This window comes from Strongylocentrotus purpuratus, unplaced genomic scaffold (genome assembly GCF_000002235.5).
Source record: "Strongylocentrotus purpuratus isolate Spur 01 unplaced genomic scaffold, Spur_5.0 spur5_scaffold_21, whole genome shotgun sequence".
Taxonomy (NCBI): domain Eukaryota; kingdom Metazoa; phylum Echinodermata; class Echinoidea; order Camarodonta; family Strongylocentrotidae; genus Strongylocentrotus; species Strongylocentrotus purpuratus.
The window spans coordinates 31748639-31764638 of NW_022145607.1; the positions used below are offsets into that span (position 1 = coordinate 31748639).

The window sequence follows — 16000 nt, forward strand, 5'->3', positions numbered from 1 at the left end:
TCACTAAAAATACAAATTATTAGTATCAAATACAGTCATGCAATTATTTGTTTTAAATAATAATAATGATATTCATGGAATGTAAATAAAATATTGAGACAATACGAGGTTGGAGAGGTGCCACACATTGTGGGCGGAACCATGGATGGTGATCGTCATGGCGATGAAACTATAAATTACGTTGATGAGAATGGGAAGATCGAGTCTCTGATAACAGGAGATAACATACTGATGGAAAATGGTATTGTTGTGGTAATACATCACTAAGAAATTAATGATGCTGTCGATGGCTAATTTGTGGATGAAAATGGCAGCTGTTGTCGTGGTAATGATTACAAATGGTAATGATTACAAATAGCAATGATATAATGATGATGTGCCTGTAAACAACGGCTCTAAAATGCAGCCTCCTAAACACGTGAAAACAAAATATAATGGCTAAAACAGAGGTGAAAAAGATGCAATTAGTTTGATGTGAAATCAGATAAATAATAATAAATTACTTTGTTAATGATCGATACTTATGGTAGTGATATCGATTATGGTGGTGGTGGTGGTGGTGGTGGTGGTGGTGGTACATCGGTTATGGTGGTTGGGCTCCGACTCATAGATAGACTTATAGTCAAAGCATGTTGATGTGGTTCAAAACAAAGTAAAATGAATAGATAAGTATGTTAGTTAGTAATTTACAAGGCAGGCAGAAATAATATAAATGAACTTGTTAATAAAATACTGAGGTAAGAATGAAATAATCTAATTAGTGTGATGAAAAAATAAATTGGTTAGTTGATGGGATAAAAACTGTGATCAGTTAAATGAGGAGATTAAAGTGCAGTTGGATGCAGCATTCTGGTGAAAAATGTATCAAAACTCACTCGCTAATCGGTCCATCTTCCGGACCTCGCTCCTCGTAATCCAGGGAATATTTTTTCACGCGACTACTCCGTCTGATGCTTATGCGGCGTACAATTCCATTGCGGTTAACGCGATCTTTGAGGCGATTCCATATTTTTCCTGAAGCTGCAGCCGACATATTGGCTTCCTTTTACCTCATATCACGAGAAAGAAAGATCGGGTGGGTGCGTGATCCACGATTGGAGCTTTGTGCGCCTCGCCTGTGTCGGATAAGAAAATGCAATAGATTCTCAAGAAATATATGCCTTAAATTCCACTTTAAGATTGATAAAAAAAGATTCAGCTATTCACGGAATGTGTTGCAGGTCTGTAAAGGACTGCAATGCGTGTTCAAGTGAATAAATGGAAGCTTCACACATATGTTTGCAGAGGCACTTTCATGTTTCCCATGTGTTTCAAGCTCTATACTCCAAGCGAATGTGGATGGTCTAAATTGAAAGCATCTGCAATGAACACAAGTCGTTTTAGATCCCTTGGATGGTCCTGAAAGTGATTCACAAGTGAAGAGAAATCAATCCCACTCGCGGTTGAAAATGTAATTTTGACCACTGACAAGTTCATAATGGATGTATCGAATCAGAAACAAGACGGGAAGGTTCGAGAGGGACGGAAAGCGAAAGTGAGAAGAAGACAAAGGTGCAAAATACAGGAGAGACAATAATAAAGAGAGATGGAAAAGAGAAGGTGCAAGAGGTAGAGACAGGGGGAACAGGAAATAGATAAATGACAGAGAGAAGGAGAGAATGAAAAATAGAGAAATAAAGAGAGATACAAGAGGAAGAGAAAATGTATACCGGTTATGGAAAAAATAAAAGCAGAGAAAGAAAGAGAAAGATCCACAACAAGAAAAAGAGAGAGGAGAGAGAGACAGAGAGAGAGAGATAGAGAGACGTGAGAGAAGTGAGAGAGACATGGGAGAGAGAGAGAGAGAGGGAGAGAGAAAGACAGACAAAGACAGAGGGAGAGATAATGAGAAAAAAGAGAGACAGAGTGGCAGAAAAGCCTCAGAAAGATTCACAAAGATATCCCTTCCAACCAGAAAATTGCAATATATCCTGACAAAGGCTGCATCACTGATACTATTATTGCCTTCACTAGCTGATCAAGGCTCCATATGTCCCAGATACCTTATTAAACATAAGTGCTACATAACCCCCAAACAGCACCGTGGCAAGGGGATATGAAATAAACTCAATTTTGACAAGCACCGGGGCTTTGAGTCGCGATAAATCACAAGTCCATCGGTGGAGCCGAGTAAGTGAGCCCACGTGTGGATGATTAGTCGCAGCCTCGCCTGACAACGACCTGCCCTGTCTAGATGGTTCAAAATCCACGATCAGCGCAATACATCGCCCTCATCAGTGGCAATTAAGCCCTGTATGGGACAGTCATTGGTTGGCTTAACGTCGTTTAATCAAATTGGGAATATGACGATGATGCTTCGTCAATTACCTTCATGTATTTATGTCACAGGTTATGTGTTTTTTTCCTTCAATAACAAGTGGGATACATTTCATTAATTTAAGCAAATTAGGTGGTTTAATACAATCAAAGCATAACCATCTGTGATTACTAAATATACATGGACAGAAATAAAACATCCACATGTTTTGGTACTGCATGCAGAGAATTGGATATAATTTATAGGTCAAAGTCATAATGGGAAATTGACAGCGTGTATCAATTGCTTGGATCTAATGTGAGTCACAATAGCATGAATGAATGAAATAAAGAGTAAATTGTTAACATCCTAGCTCCACGCGCAAACAGGGGCCATACAAGGAATGCAAAATATGTCTAATAACAAACAGATTTAGTCATAATCCATGCTAAACATAATATGTTTGCCCCATCTTTTCTGTTCGAGTTGACTATGCGGACGCCGTAGAAAAATCTGTACAGTGTATGTTATGGAAAGTATAGTCCTGAGCAAGAAACCAAAAACATTTGGAGAAAGAAGGAGATAAAACTTGAAATGCAGAATACCAACATGGCCTTTTAAAAGTTCTATAACATTTAACACATAGAATTACAGAAATGGATGTACCAAACCATATATTTTGGATTTCAAAATATTTGAGAGCCTGCATGTATTACAATTATTGGTTAGTCTTGACTATCAAAATTAAAAGTTTGTACTACGTTACTCATACACACATAACATTCAACAATGTTGGATGAACTAAGGCTATCATGGAAAGTAATTTGAATAAAATACAATAGACTCATATTAAACATTCATTTTTGCAAACAAATACTCACTGTACGTAAAAATCCAAAATACGAATCAATCACAAACAACTAGGTATCCAACGGTCCAACGGTCACGAATGCCAGACAGTTTTAAAGTTCCCAGGTACTGGCCAACTGTTTTCAAAATTCCTCCAAAAAAGTTCACTTTGCGAGACCAGTTTCACTGAGAGTACTGATTGGTGTGTGGACTCCCGACGAACCAAGCGAGTGCGCTATCACTAAACCAGGATGTGAATTTTTTCTCAACAGCGAGCGCACAGCGATCCGCGCACACACACACACACACTCAAACACGGTCGTCGAGACTTCCTGTCTGTTTCAGGAGTTTCAGGAGGAAATCAGCTGTTACTGAGCTTTAAAAATGTGAAGTACCGGTATGACTACTAATGGGTTATTTTTTTTCACCTTCAAAGTTTGAAGAACTTGTTTGATTGGAAAGACGGAAGAGGATATGCCCGCAGTGAAGAAATTAAAGCATACCTGCCAACCTTTCACAGCAAAAGTTAGGAATCTCTCAAGGCAGATTAGGAATACGGTTTATTTTGTATATCTACATGTACTTATCACACATAAAATTTCAGAAAAAGAGAGGCATCGAGGGTACAAAACAATAGCTTGAAGGCTAACAGATAGGAATCATTCCTCCAAAATAGGAATGGTTGGAAGCTACGGAAGATGATTAAAAAAAGAAATATTCGAGTTTGTGAATCATGGATATTGATTGATTAATTGGGCCTAGTTCTAAATATAGGCGTATAGATACAGTGTATGTACAATATTTGAAGACTAATGGAAAGGATTACATACCGAGTTGAATAGAATGTGTCACCAACGTGTGTGTCTGGAATCAAAGACTAACACATGGCACATGATACTGTGATGTATTGTGAATAGAGCTCCCAATAACCTATCAATAGTCTGCATATAGCACAGATGAACTTTTTATTTTTTTCATTAAACTTATTTTCTTCAAAATTTACGATAAACTAAAAAAAATAGCAGCTCAATCACGGGAACAGTAACAACACAGTCCAAGCAATATGACCCCCCCCCCCCCCCCACACACAACAAGAAAATGATGGATTACTCCTGTTAATGTCCAATTAAGTGGCCTATCAAGATAATGTAAACAAAATGGATTCTGGTATCGTATAAGTACTTCATTCATTGTTTCCAAAACTCAACACTTTCCCTTTCACCGTACAGTTATTACTTGATGAAAAAAGACTTCCTCGGACTGCTACTTCTGTTCATGTTCAGATCTTTTCAAATTACCTGAATTAAATGAAATTGGATCTGGTACCATGCAATAGAGAATTTAATACTTTTCCTTTCATAGAATAATAGAGAAAGGATCGATTCCCACAATGCCTTTGTGTACAAAATATGGAGTCAAGACTTCATAAGTAGTTCTGTTCACTTTCCAACAGATGTTGCAGTATCTTCATTGACTGAAATGGGATCTGGTATGATACCAACAGTTCACTGTACTTTAAAGTTCCTCTTTCTCTTTCATAATAACTACATACAAGTTTATTAGTAGCCAGGAGCCGGGCAAATATGTTAATCAAAATACATTGTAGATAAGACAGTACAAAGTAGAGTGATAAATTTCTTTAGAACTCTCAGTCTCATATTGGGAGATATGAAATTAATTTCTAGATTTGACAGATACCAGGAAATAACAGTATGTTTCATTTGTTTAAGACATGCACGACTTGTATAGAGAACATACATGCCATCAAGCAGATTTTAAGTGCATACATATTCACGAGTGAAAGTATGCAGTATGATATGACAATATGACAAGACTGGGCCCTGTCTTATAGTTGCAATGGATCAAAATCACTTGCAAGTCCTCTAATCAATCGAAAGTTTGCAGTCGTTGCGATTTATATCAACTTTTAATAAGATTGGCCCAAGGTCTAGAGTTTCCAGTTAAGGATGACAATTAATACTACATGTTCATGTACATGTCATTTATATACAATCAAGGTTATTGGTAGCATCACAAAGTATTATCAAGGAACTGCATCAAAATTTTGAGACCGAAATGTATATACCGGTAGTAATTTTTGCATCAAATTAGAGTAGCAAATTAAGATAAAACATCACTTCATCTGTTTGATTCTGGCAATATTTGTGATTTTGTCAGTCAGGTTGTGACATTCAAAACATTATTTACAAACACAGATTTACCTAAAGTGCATACAAATTAATTGACCTACATAATACACTTATAATTTTGCACTTAAAATAATCCTACAAGGAAATAACTTGTAATACTTGAAAATGTGTCAGATTGTTGAATCAACTAGTATCCTACCAACCTTATTATCAGATAATACAGGAAATACGGGTTTATCTTGGCATCTACAATATCCTACATGTGGATACATGTATGATCTTTTTGGGTCAGAAAAGAGGAAACGAGGTAATATACCCTTTAAAATGGTTACTAATAGATTAATTAAAGAGCTAATTCTGTAGTTACCACTAAATTTGAGGTAACTTATTAGAAATCATTAATTGATGGTATACCCTAAACATGATCTCTACTTTAGAACAGAAGACATTGAAATTGAACTTACTCTCAGCTTGATTAAGAGCTCAATCTGAAATTGCCACTAGATTTTTGGTTATCATTTGAAGCCAGATTTGATGGTATCCTAGAAATAACCTTTTGGTCGAAATAGGGGTAATGAAAGAATATTCCTTTTGACTTTTAATAAGTTACTAATGGATTAATTTAAGAGCTCATTCTGTATATAACATAAGATGTCACCACATCTGTCACTTTAATTCATAAACTGTAGTACATGTATGCGAGAAATTGTCTGCTCATACATGAAGCTGGAAGGCTGTATAAATTCATATTATCTAGATATATGATATAAAGTATGGCTCTCAGCAAAAGAAACGTTTTCTTGTCAGGACAGAAGGAATGAGAAAATTACCTGCTGTCCAATTAATCTAAGAGTTCCTTTTGAAGGTGCCACCGTATTTGTAGTTATATTTCTTCAAGTCAAAGTCGATGGTATCTTAGAAATGATCTCTGAAGTGAAGTACAGGAAATGATAGAATACTCTTCTGAACTTGGTTCTTTAAAAGATTATTGAAGATTTCATTTTGAAGTTGCCCCCAGTTTTTGGTCACAGTTGATGGTATCCTAGAAGAGATCATTGGTATCATAAGAGGAAATGAGGGAAATATTCTTTAACTCTTAAGCTGCCCCTATGCAATTCACCCAGTGCCACAATGCTAATCCCTATTGTGCCCGCTACTAATCTCCTGTGTGCTAAGTTAATTTAGGGTTGGTTCAAGTGCGTGTAGTTTAAATTGTTACTATGTTTGATCCACTATAACATCTCATCTGTATATTTTATAAAAAAGAATTGTACGTTAAAGTTGTAGGAAATTTAACCCTCTTTCTGTTGATACCAATATCATTTCATGAATCTGTAATTTTGGTAAAGTAAATAAGCACTATCAGTGAGTTGTCAAACCAATCCGTTGTCTCATTTCCCGCACACAATCTGAGGGGCAATGATCAAAACTGACAAATTTGATGATAAAATATCGCAATTTTCTCAGGAAAATCCAATGTAACGGTATACGTGAAGCACGCAAAATCAAAACAACAATAAACCCCCTCCACAAATACAGTAAGCATTCATGCGTGCACGCAATGCGCATCGCACAATAGGCATAAACAATTAGCTTGTGTACTTATGCACGAAAATGTGTCCGTGGCACGCGAGCGGATGAGAGTTTATGTGTCCATGGCAAGTCAACAGAAACCCGATTATGTGTGCGTGGCACGCCAGCGCATGCACAGAACAGTGTTCTTGGCACGATAAGAGTTAATGAAGTAGCTGTTGGATTGATGAAGAGTTCAATTTGAAGTTGCTACTTGTATGATAGATACAAGAAGGTATAGAATAGTATCATCAAAATTATAAAGTGACAACCATTGATGCCGCGATGGCTCAGTAGTATAGCAGTAGTCGATACGCTATAGTGCCCTTTTGCAAGGCATTACCAAGTCCCTCGAAGAGGACTTTTCTTGTCTCACTTCTGGCATGATTGTGTACACAGAACACTTTCAGACTATCTTTATATGTAGAGTGATGTACAAGTTTAAGTTCTTGAAGTTTCTATTAGTGTGAATGAAGCATCGACCCTATACTGTCCTGGGTATAAAGTGAAGCTGCAGGTTTTTATCCTCAACCTCTCTATTCATCCATTCCATCATAAGCTGAGAGCAAGAGGGGCATTGACATTGTGTTAGTTATAAATATAAAGAGATAATGCCTTTATTGCGTTAACAATGAGACAATGTCTCCAGAGAGGGCCAACAAATGTATTGATGGATCTAAGTGCTTGGGAGGAGAGCTGTTTTGTTAAGTGGATTAAGATAAGTGCATTGAGCTGGGACTTTAAGTACACATAACTGGGAACAGTTATCTGTCTTCTTTAGAGGCAGCATGGTAGTGGGATGTATACCTGAAGTTTGGATAGGTGAAAAACATTTAACTGGGTTGATGTTTCTCTTGGCACTCTTTATGGATACCATGTGGCTAGGCAAGGAATAAAGTTTCTACTGTCAGCCAGTAGAAGAGATTAAAGGGTAATTCAACCCTTGCCATTTGTATGAAAGCAGATAACTCAGTGGTAGGGCAGTGGACTTGGATTAACAGGGAGGTCCCAGGTTCAAAACCAAGTCAATTAATGCACTCATTAATTCATGCCATTTGGTAAGGCATTAATCCTCATTACCAAGTCCCTCGGAGAGGACCTTAAGCCGTTGGTCCCCTGGTTGTTTACTTACAAGTTCATACATGCTTTCTAATAGCAGTTAGGTAAAATAATCATCAGCAAAAAAAAAATTGAAAGAAACTTTGAAAAATCAGACTAGTAATAAGAAAGTTATGAACAAGATCACTAACTCTACAGTGTATTTGAATCTCAAATTGGCAATTCGGTCGTGGAATTGTGACGTAGTTGCGGATACCTCTCCCGTTTGTCGCGTATAGAAATATAAAAAGTTTAATTTTTGTTAACTTGAATATCTTGAAACTAATACATTCAGATCTTCATCTGATTTTTTTTTTAATCATAAATTCACATTAAAACCAAAGAATGTAAATGTACAGTGCAGTCATACATGTACTTAAGTCTTGAAAGCCCTAAGAGAGCTTAAATTTTCATACATTTTGATTATCTCAATCTGTGTTTTTTAAGTGTTCTTAGAATTAAAGTGGTCCTACTACGGTGTCAAGCAACTTCTGAAGCACTTTGTAACTGAAAGTAAAAGGCACTCTGCATGTACCAGATAATTTATGGATTGGAGTACATGTATGTAATGCAGATGCACATGTTGACTGTTGTATACACTAGGCCTAGAATACTCTAAGAAAATAAGCTTACCTCCATTTATGTGGAATGAAATACTTGGAAATACTCGGACAAGAAAGAAGGGTGACTCATACCGTGAGCGAAAGCCCCTGATTCTTGGAACAGTTTGTAAATTGTACAGGAAAGTAAATCATGAAATTACCTGCAATGAAATGAAAAGAGAAACAGAATTTGATTAATAATACAGTTTTTATGAACCATGAATACATACCGGTACCTATATTTACTTCAGTATAGGTTTTGTTTTAACATCATAACTTTGTGTCTTCGATAACAGAGTGAGAGAAAGTTCATAGGAACTTCTTCTTCTTTTCTCTCTCGCGTCTCTTTCTCTCCATTGCTCTGTCTCTTTGTCTGTATGTCTGTCTGTCTCCCTTCCTCCCCCCCCCCCCCCCCTCTTCTCCCTCCTAACTCCCTCCCCCTCTCTTTCCATCTCACTTTCTCTCTCTCTCTCTATCCCTCTCTCTCCCTTGCCCTTCTTTCTTTCTTTCTTTCTCCCTCTCTCTCTCCTTCCCTCCCTCCTCCTCCTCCCTCCCTCCCCCTCCCTCTCCCCCTCTCTTACCCCCTCGTCTCACCCTCATAACTTTCTTATGATTGATCCTAAATATTTCAAACTTTTGCCACTGTTTCTCTAGTCTTTATTAAATAAGTGAGACTTTTACAATGTATCTATAGATCATTTGTGAGAGCATAACAATACACAAACCCCAACCCTTTCCATAAAAACCAATGAAAAATTGCAATGTCAAGTATTTTCTCACTACACAGTGAAGTTCATTGGCTGGCCACCACAAGGGCATACAGACTGGATCCATTATAATCCACAAAGACCCTATTTATACATCTACTCCAGGCCTACAAGGAAACGCTTTCATCGAAACATGCCAACGAGAGTCTATGAAAATAATTCATGGCATCGATGGACTTGAGCTCAACACGAGAGCTACATTGGAGGATGAACAGAGAGGCGTGTATAATGAGGTTCTCTGACAAACCATGCACTGGGGATATTGTTGCTCTGTAATAAACCAAACAAGTATTATACAGCATTCCCATTTTAATCTTCTGTTAATCGATTTGATAGGATTGTATTGAAGATGGTCAAATATCAAAATTGTCTGTGTTTATATCATGGTGTATGAAAACAAAAATAAATAATCAATGATATTATATGTCTGTTTTTAAACTTAAGAAATGTCAACCTTGGAAGAAAAAGTAAAAGTACGCTTATATGCAACCTACACTGTACATCAGCTAATCCCATAACTTTGACAAAAACAAAGCAATCATTTTATTTGACATTTAAACTTTGGACAAAACGAGTTACAGTACATACATGTACGTACCTAACCCTAAAACCCCAACCTAAAAGTACACTATTGCAACCTACAGTACATGTAGCTCTGTTAACCTAGATAATCCCAAAACTTTGAAAAAACAAAGCAATCATTTCAAACATTTACATGTAATATAACCTAATTCAATGTAAAATCATCGGTTGAAGGGCTACGAGCTAGAAGGGCTTATTATAACCAATATCCTTTCTTGCCTTTGGCATAGAGTTAAAGCTAAACTTGAGTTCTGGTAATGCGATTGCATTGTGAAACAAAAGGTGTGGAATGGATCAGAAAAGTTGATCATATACATGTAGTATGTAAGTAATGGTGTGTATAATGCAAGGTTCTGGAGTCATCAAAATCATCATAAATTTGGCATAGTCTTGGTAAAGTAACAATCACTTACACAGAAAGATGTATATGCGACAACACACATGGTGTCCGGGCTAGTACTACCCTGATTTCCTTATCTTTCTATGCTCATTACTCAGCCAGTAAACATTTTCTTCGAAAATTGTTTGGCACATGACATTTATTTGTAATCTTGAACATTCAGTGTAAGTTTCGTTAGATTCTGTGAGAATTCATTTTCTTTTTTTTACCAGAACTCAAGTTTATCTTTAATGCTTTCTGGCTCTAAACAGAACATACTTTTTAAAGTTAATTGAAGTTAAGTAATATTCATGCACATGTACATGTAGGTTCAGTAATTTGTTACCAACAGCAATTTGCAAGGCAAAATAAAACCATGCTCTATCAGTAAATGAAAGAGAGAATAAAAGTAATCCTTTCATGACGTCATTGCATTTTAATTACACAATTAGCCCAGCATGTAATCCATGCCGTACATCACAAGTCATACAACAAGCAATATATCATGAATAATTGCCTTGAGGCTGTGTCATTAATTTGTAATGTCCATCTAGGCTGTCGATAACAAGATCTATGGACAGTAACGAGAGGGTCATCTAAATATTATCTGTCCGTGGTAGAAGTCAACGGATGATCTTGAAATATGGCCGATGTCAGTCGGTCTTCGGTTGGGTCATTAATCAAACTAGAAAATCTTCTACAGGCATTTTTATTACATGTACATGTAATGTACGCTGGCTGTCTTCGGATGTTAACACTGTATGGTCAAGTTCAAATGAGCAATACAGGGAATCAAGGCACTGCAGGGGGGTGTTTCACAAAAATCCTAAGTTTAACTTATCTCTAAGTTGGACTTAATAATTATGGAAAGCTATCTATGAAAATATTTTGTAAAAGTTATTTTAAAAGGCATAAAATGTTGATTCAAATCATTCATACTTTCTATTATCAAGGAGATTTTACGTTCTTGATGTGGAATTTATAAAAAGTAGAACATACTTAAATTTTCACTTTTGAATATTTCATTTTAAGGCTACAAAAGGCTCTCCATAATGTTTAAGTCTAACTTAGAGTTAAGTTCATCTTATGATATTTGTGAAACACCCCCAGAAGTGCCAAGATATAGTGGTTCCAAAGGTAACAGAAATTTGGAAATCTATTTTTTGTATGTACACCTGTAGAGTTGCCTAACAGTATGTTATAACGGCTGCAACTGTTTATATTTTTATTTGAGTATATAATATTAGAGGCAGCTTAGGCCCTCTCTTTGAAATTTTGTTGAAATAAAAGACAAACAAACAAATGAATGAATAAATAAATGAAATAAATAATTAAAGTCAATGAACTAATAAGCAAACAAATAAAAAATAAAGAAACAAACATAAAAATAACTGAATGAACATACATGTACAATGTACATGACTTGTACAGGTACATAGGAAAAGTTATTCTTAGATTTCGCATCAAGCTTTCCTGTGATATACATTTACATGTATGTTGTAAAGTGTGGAAATGTAATATTTGTTTGCTAGTTTACCCGACTGCTAAGAAAGTATGTGTATGCTTGTAAGTAAGCAACCGGGGGACTGACGGCTGTAATTCTTATCCAAGAGACTTGGTAATGAGGATTAATGCCTTACATGTACTAAAGAGCACTGGTGCATCAAATTGGCTTCGAACCCGGGACCTTCCGGTTACGAGACCACTGCCTCTACCACTGAGCCATCATGTCATGTACACTTTTTTGTTTTAAATTTAATAACGGAACACCTTTATGTCCGTATAACAGTGTGTATTCAAAGCTGACTCATTTTCAAATCATCTTGAACCCTGCTCTTATAATCAGATGATATAAGACAACAGATGATTTATATCACTACGAAAGTGAAACAAAATACATTAAAGGCTATTGTGTGAAACTAAAGCACCCTGCACAATACATCATACACATTGAAAGCTGTCACAGAAGGGCATTTAATGTAGAGTAAAAATAAGCCTAAAGATATGTGTACATGCACATACACCATTCACGGTGAGGAAAGACTGAGATTATATGATTCATGTACTTATTCATTAGTCAAATTATATCAATTGGGAAAAAAGAGCTAGAGAAAAAGAGAGAGAGAGAGAGAGAGTAACAGAGAGAGAGAGAAAGAGAGAGAGAAAGAGAAAGAGAGAGAGAAAGAGAGAGAGAGTTAGAGAGAGAGAGAGAAAGAGAGAGAGAGTTAGAGAGAGAGTTGCCAATTTGATCTCCTTGCATCCCAAAGCTCGACACCGAAAGCCTCTAATAAAGTCCTGAGAGTCTTGTTAAGAAGGTGCCAAGCTCTTAAAATGCACAACGCCCGTAACAACTCATCATCCTGGCTCAACGAGGCAATTAATTGACATAATTAGGGAACTTTCTCATCCACCTTCTGAGAATCTAGAAATTTAGCTTTCTGTGAGTCATTTAAAATCTACTTTTATACAGTTGTATAAATAGATGTACAAACCTGTACACTGTACATGTAAGTATCATTCTTAAAGGTATAGACCAGTTTTTGGAAACTCCCCTCTCTCAAAAAATGAAATGGTACTGTAGCTCTTATTACCAATCATGTGAAAGAATATGTTTAGACTAATAAATGATATTTTGCTGGGAAATCGCCTACTAATTGATATATTTGGTAAATTATTATATCTATCAGGAAAGGATCGCGTAGTCCCATAAGGACCCATATACATCTTTTTTATGTACAGTGCTTGTAACTTTACCAAGACTGGGCCAAGTTTCTAATCATTTTTGATGATTCCAGAACCTTGCAGTACACGCCAATACTTAGATCATCAACCTTTTCTGATCGATTCCACAGCGTTTCTTTCACGATGCAATCGCTTGACCAGAACTGGTCTATACCTTCAATGGAAAGAAACTGTTGTTTCTCTATCTCCATACATAAGTGCATTCTAAGCCCAAATGATAAACAATAAGACTACCCCCCTGTCCACACACAACATTTTCCGTGATTAGGCGTGATTAGCTATACTGTTTCGCGAAAATTGTGTGTGTGGACGCTCACTAACGATACGTCGTATAACGAAACTAGTCTAACGAAACGCAGGTTTGGGCATCGTTTCGAACTGAAACTCAATAAAGAATCACGCCTAATCACGGAAAATGTTGTGTGTGGACAGAGGGAGTGTAACTAGTGTAACTAACTGGGGCGGGGCTTAACGTGACCTCGAGCGAAAGGAGACCAGACCTCTCATTTTCGCTTCCATTTCATGACCGCAGTAGCAAACTGCGCACCTATAGGACATTTCGATGTAGAGTTTCAGGATTACTTTCTTCTGTGTGTGGACATCCTGGAATTTATACGATGATTCTTTATACGACGTTTCGTTATAGAGTTTCGGGATAAATTGTTTTGTGTGTGAACACGCTGTACGTGTACAGTGTAGTATTGATAATGCCCTTGAGTTGATTTATTGAAAGTAGTTGTGATCATGTTCTACCTTCCTGATGCAAGGAGATATATGTAAAGTGTGAACACGCCTTTTTATTGGAGTTCAGGACCGGGCCATCAGCTAGCTTTCAGTTTTTATGACATGACAGCATTACAAAAGACATCAGTATTGAAGGGGAAGTCCACCCTGAAACTAAGCTGGTTTTCATAGAAGCAGAAAAATGAGAGAAGTTACGGGTCATTGAAAGTTTAAGCAAAATCTGATGAAAAATAACAATGTTATGAATTTGTATAAAGTTGCAATCGATCAAACACAAATTGGCAAATATGTGACGTTTCCTGGTCCCCTCTCATTCGTTAAACATTTACTGAAAATTTGTAAATGTTGACTGTCTCTTACAGTGTATCACAAGAAAATTGTCAAATTTTGAAGAAAAAAAAAAACTTCTTCAAACATTAGTACTTCCTTTGTGGTGCATGAAAATGAGAGAAAGCGCTGAAGTCTTTAAGGTCTTAGGAATGGTTTCAACCAGAGTGTCATAAAATATACCATGTGATTGAAGGGGACCATTGATGGACACCAATGTACAGGTGTACATAGTCATGGGTTCAAGGGAAGTTGAATCACTGATACTGTCCTATAGTGATGTATTCAGGAACATAACATTTGATGTAATCACTAAATATAACTGTTCTAAATCATCATTCAAAAGCAAATGGTGAGGGGGGGACAGTACTTTAAGCAGCCTTTTAAAGTTGTATGCTTTCTTCCTTAGATGTAAATGTACTGCCTTGCTTTCAGATTATCTTCTCTTAATATTCATACATTTATTACAATAATATTTTCTCCAAGTGATAATGAAAATATATTCACTTATCCAATTCTTTTAGTCAAATTTCAAGCCTATAAAAGGATACTGTACCTGTAATGGTTTCATGCCATCTTCTTTAGACATAAAACCCCTTTGTAAGTACTTTCTACTCATGTTATTATGTTTTCCTCTTTTGATAATGATGATATATTTGATAATTTCATATTTGATTTATTTCAGTGGGGTTGTATTTTCTTTTTTCTTTTGCTTGCTCGATATTGTCTTCTTTAGATATGAAAATATTCTGTGGCTTAATTTCTTTTTCATTGGATTCTTTTGAAACATTCCAAGAGTCAATTGACATACTCCTGAGATTTACATTTCTATCATCAGATATCAAAGCACTCCCCCGAGAGTTTCCCCATCATCATCAAAATGACAGAATTAATTTGCAACAATTAGTGCACTCATAGCTTGCCAGGCAATATGAGGATCATGGACCGGTGCAATTAAAGTCGCAGTAATTTATGTGCATACCATGTGATATTTTCATATTTGATCTGAAAATTATCAACGATGTCAAACAAAAACCTTCAATTTTGCTTGTTCAATATTGTCTTCTTTAGATATGAAAATATTCTGTCAATTAATTTCTTTTTCATGACATAGTTTTGAAACATTGCAAGAGTCAATTTTGTGACATTGACATGCTCCTGATTGAAATTAGCATTTCTATCATCAAATATCAAAGCACTCCCCAAGAGTTTTCCCATTAATTATCATTAAAATGACAGAATTCATTCTCCACAATGCACTGATAGGTTGCCAGACGATACGACCTGGGGAGTGTTTCACAAAGATTAACATCGACTCGAACTTGAACTTGACTGTGGCAGGCCTTTCATGCCACTAAATCCTCTAACCATTCCTGGCATTGGTTTCACAAGGAACGTGCAAATCACGGTCACAAATATACAGAACTTACCTTTTTTATAGATCATTATTGAAGGGGAAAATATCATCTAAAGATCATAATTGAGAGACCAATGGTGAGAACAACCAGTGGCATGAACAGCCTGCCGTAGTTAAATCCAAATTAAAGTCGATCTTAGTCTTTGTGAAACACCCCCCAGCATGCACAGACCGGTGCAAATAAAATCTCAGCAATTTATGTGCATACCAGTGTGGGTAGAATTCCTATTTCCAACGTGATAAATAACCTGCAGCTGCCGAGCTGATCGAGAGTGGAAGGTTTTGTATTAGAAAGAGCTTTGATGAATGAACAGAAGAGGGGATATATTGTGAAAAAATGCTTTATCAACTGTCTAGAAATTCATTAGGAATTCTTTATACATGATCTACATGTATTATACCCTTTCCCTTCAGTTTATCAATTTAAAATAATCAACAAATTTATACAGATTCTAAATATTTCAGACAATTGTGT

The 16000-nt window shown here is 36.3% G+C and overlaps 1 long non-coding RNA gene across 2 annotated transcripts in view; it reads right to left on the minus strand.

The window, feature by feature from the left end:
• Positions 1–418: 418 nt before the first annotated feature.
• Positions 419–16000, minus strand: part of LOC115928015 — a 39726-nt gene continuing 24144 nt past the window's right edge. Inside the window, exons 3-4 of one of the 2 annotated variants that reach the window (XR_004065820.1) lie at positions 8599–8728; positions 419–1115 (exon numbers count right to left, since the gene is read on the minus strand). This is a non-coding gene — a long non-coding RNA (uncharacterized LOC115928015). The remainder of the gene's footprint in view (positions 1116–8598; positions 8729–16000) is intronic. The other variant, XR_004065819.1, reaches the window with a different exon arrangement.